Source organism: Populus euphratica, unplaced genomic scaffold (assembly GCF_000495115.2).
Source record: "Populus euphratica unplaced genomic scaffold, PopEup_1.0 scaffold321.1, whole genome shotgun sequence".
NCBI classification, from domain to species: Eukaryota; Viridiplantae; Streptophyta; class Magnoliopsida; order Malpighiales; family Salicaceae; genus Populus; species Populus euphratica.
The window spans coordinates 95,411-99,686 of NW_011500210.1; the positions used below are offsets into that span (position 1 = coordinate 95,411).

The 4,276-nt window shown below is 35.7% G+C and overlaps 1 long non-coding RNA gene across 1 annotated transcript; it reads left to right on the plus strand.

Moving 5' to 3' along the window:
• The first annotated feature begins 1,554 nt into the window (after window positions 1-1,554).
• On the plus strand, window positions 1,555-1,928 carry LOC105112091 (uncharacterized). The gene is made up of 3 exons (XR_839698.1): window positions 1,555-1,591; window positions 1,682-1,820; window positions 1,907-1,928. It is a non-coding gene; the product is annotated as an uncharacterized LOC105112091 (long non-coding RNA).
• The last annotated feature ends 2,348 nt before the right edge of the window (window positions 1,929-4,276 follow it).

Consider the following 4,276-nt stretch of genomic DNA (forward strand, 5'->3'; position numbering starts at 1 on the left):
GACGGCCAGACCGACAGAGTTGAGTCCGTCGGCATTTCACAGAGAGTTCGAAAATAAGTACTTCAAATGCCACCATATCACCAACAGCCAAACCGATGGAGTTGAGTCTGTTGGCATTTCACAGAGAGTTCAAAAATAATTACTGGAAATGCCACCACATCACTAACGGCCAGACCGACGGAGTTGAGTCCGTCGGCATTTCATAGAGACTTCAAAAATAATTACTTAAAATGCCACCACATCACCGACAGTCAGGCTGACGGAGTTGAGTCCGTCGACATTTCACAAAGAGTTCGAAAATAGTTACTTCAAATGACACCACTTCATCGATGCCTAGACCGACGAAGTTGAGTCCGTCTGAACGTTGGTGACGGATCAATTTTATGGATAAACTAATCGACGGACCTCGCGCATTTCAAAGTGTTGTGCATTAAATGCATCTCTGACCGCGTCATATTGCCGACGGACCACGAAAAATATGGAGGGACATTAAAAATTTTGGTGCGAAATTCAAAATTTATTGGCGGATTTTTACACCTCACCAATGAAAAAAATTTAAAATAATAATTAATTTTCTATTCGTTGGGTAATCCGTCGGTAAAACTGGCATATGACCATCAGTGAATCTGTTGGTAATCCGTCGGTAAAATTGCCATATAAGTGCCCCAACCGCCTCTTCAGTTCATTTTCTCTTCTTCTAAGTTTTTCACCTTTCTTTTCCTCTCTATGCTGCTCTTCGTTCTTCACCGGCGATCTCAAGCATTTTTTGTCGTGAATCTCCATCAATTTAAAAGGTTAGTGTTTCTTCTTTTTCATTTTACTTTAATAGTTTTTTTTTGCTATTTTTTTGTTATGTTTTTTGTTTTGGTGTATTTTTTGTAATGTAGATAAAGTCTATAGTTTTTCTTTTTAATTTATTGAATATTTTTTATTGTTGTTTTGGCATAATTATTATTAGTAATTTGTTGAATATTTATTGTTAATGTTGAATTTATCTTAGGATTAATAATTGAATATGTTGGAATAATTATTAATTTTACTCTATTATTACATGATTTGGGTTTAATTTTTTCCATTTATTTTGATTGTTATTCTAGAGTTTTTTTTTTAATTTATTGTTTTGTTGCATTGGCATAATTATTGAATAATTTGTTGAATTGTAATTTTTAATGTTGAATTTACCTTAGGATTATGAATTGAATATGTTGGAATAATTAGTATAGATTGAGCAAATTGGTTGTGGCTACTGTTAATATGTGTAGGTTTGTGGATTTGGGTAGTATCCAGTATAAGGGAGGTGCTGTCGAATTTTTTTTAATATTTGAATTTAATTATATAATTATTTGTATAAAATTATGTAGATGCGTAGAACAAAAACCAGAGCTGGTTGCTCACGTCTGGTCGCAGCTAGTTCGTCTAACAGCGATGATGACATCTTCTTAGGTGCCTCCAAAGAAGAGGCAGTTATACCACCTGCTGCCTCTTCTAGCGCCTCTTCTAGCGCTACTTCACAGTGCAGAGGCAGCGTGCCTTCACAGAGGAATCAATTTACCTGCCAGTACGAGGCACAGTGGAAGGATGACCTTTCAATGTAAGTTTGTCAAGATTTTAGTTTTTCTTTTTTATATTACAACATAATTTATGAAATAATCACTATTGAATTTATTTCATTTATTTTCAGGTTCATAAACATTGAAGCCGCCCGAGTAATATCATCGGCGTTTAAATCGTCGATGGAGATTCCATTGTTTCAATGGAGTCAAATATCTAAGCATCCTGAATGGATGCCTCAAATCAATGCATGGTTTAACAGGTTTGAGGTTGGTATTAATTTATAATTTTTAGCTTATTAATATAATTGTAAATAAATTATTATTTTTATCTAAACTTATTCATTTATACACAGTACAAATTCTGCTAGGACATTAAGCATAACACTATTGTGAGGAGGGTGTGAGAAAATCACGCGGCAACTAGGTAAGATCGAAAACAATACAGGATTTTTTTTAGACAAAAATTTATGTTTCGAAATGTAATTTTTGGTTGTGTGAAGTAGGTTGCGTGACTTTTGGTATGAAGCATAAAAAAAAGCAAAAAAAAGTCGTAAGGGATAGGGGTTTCCAAGGTTAGAATGATGTTGCGGTTTGGAGGGATTTCAAACCGATATACATCCCAGAAGATATATGGCCGCACTATATTGAGCACGTGACGTTTGAGTGGTTCACACAACACTCATGGTCTGGTGCTGGCAACCACGACGCTCACGGTCCGGTGCTAGCAATCGGAATCGGCCAATTCATGGCGGGGTGACAACGCACACTAGCGGCTTTATTCCGTTTGCTGCACATGAAAAATGGATGGTAAAATTAATTTAAATGAAATATATCGTTAAATTCAGTTATTGTTAATATATCTTTTTTTATTATAGGTTGCGTCTCTTGAACGTGAGCCGAGCCCGATGGAGCTATTTGTGGAGACGCACGTCCGGAGTCAAGACCACCAGAAGGGGGTGCAACAATTCGTTGATAATCATGCTCAACATTTCGAGGTATGTTTGTTCAACCATTTCATTTTGTAAGTTATTATGTAAGTTATTATGTTTATTGAATTGAATATGATGATTACTTCTTTTTTTTTTCCAGAAGAACTATAATAATCGGTTGAGGGAGAGATACGGGGACAATATTTTGAACCATTCAGAATTCGATCCAGATTTATGGATGGAGGTTGGCTTCTTAGGTGGACCCAATAAAAATCGGGTTTACGGGCTCTCCAACACTACAGCCGACAACTTGCAGTCAACCCGTAGTGTTTCAACCATTAGGAGCTCCCAATCAATATCAAGCTCCAAATTTAAGGAGTTCGAGGCCTTGCAGCAACACACGGCTCAGCTCACCAAGAAATACGACCACCTATCAGCGGAGTACGCGCAACTCAAAGCGTCTCAAGAGCAATAAAAAGCGGAGTATGAACAACAAAAAGCGGCTTACAAACAGCTTCGCAAATTGGTTATGAACATGGCAAATAGTGGAACATGTGCGTCTAATCCTTTTTGGCCATATAACCACCAGCCTCCTTCAGGATCTCCTCCTCCTCCTCCTCCAGCTCCACCTTTATGTTAATATGTAATAAACATTATTTAACTTTAAAACTTCATTTAATATTTTTTTTGAAACATATTTAGTTTGTAATGAATATTATTTAACTTTTTTTTGTTTATTATAAATTTCATTTGCATAATTGATTTGTATAACAATTAATTTACATAGTTTTATATTATATATCCTAAATAATTTTTAAAAAACAAATTTAGAAAAAAAAACGATTACTAATGATTTTACTAACAGATTCATTCGATCAGTATTTTAAACGCTCACTGACCGACTTGCCGACGTAATTACTCCATCGACATTTAACAGTAGCTGCCACACTTACCGATGAATTTACAGAAGGATATATTCAGTCGATATTTCAAACACTCACAGACCGACTTACCGACGGAACAACTCCATCGGCATTTGACAATAGCTGCCACACTTACCGACAAATTTACAGATGGATATATTCGGTCGTTATTTCATACACTCACCAACAGCCCTACCGACGGTTAGTTTCCATCGGTAAATCGCGATATCACCGACAGAATACAAATCCGTCGGTATATTCAAGCAAGAATCTTTCTTTTTTTTGGCGCGCAAATTCTATCTGTAAAACCACCGATAAATGGTTTTTTTGTTTTGCCGACCAATATAGCGACGGAATGTTGAATCATCGATGAAAGGTAACTCAACGGACATAATTCATCGGTGATGACATCGGTAAAAAAATCACCGACAAACTTCTAATCACATACCGATGGAATTTTTTCGTCGATAAAACTGTGAAATCTTGTAGTGTATTACTATTACTATTACTATTACTATTGTTATTGTTGTTGTTGTTGTTATTGTTGTTGTTGTAGTAGTATTGCTGTTATTTATAATTTATACAATTAACCTCCTTGTGGTTCGACCCTAGCCTTGTCGGGTTATTTATTGCTTCGACATTCCTGCACTTGGAAGAAGATATAAATAAAAGGATTGATTGGTGAGTTGAAGTATTGAACTTGAAAGGACAAAGAAAGAGTGAAGCTTAGAAAAGAGATACTGGTGCAATCCAAATTGGAACAGTGTTTACTAATTAGGTCATATCTGGAGTTATAGATCTTAGATTTTTGTTTGCTTTATATGGATGGAAAGCTAAGACATAGGCTTAAAACTTTTAAAGGAAAAACTCA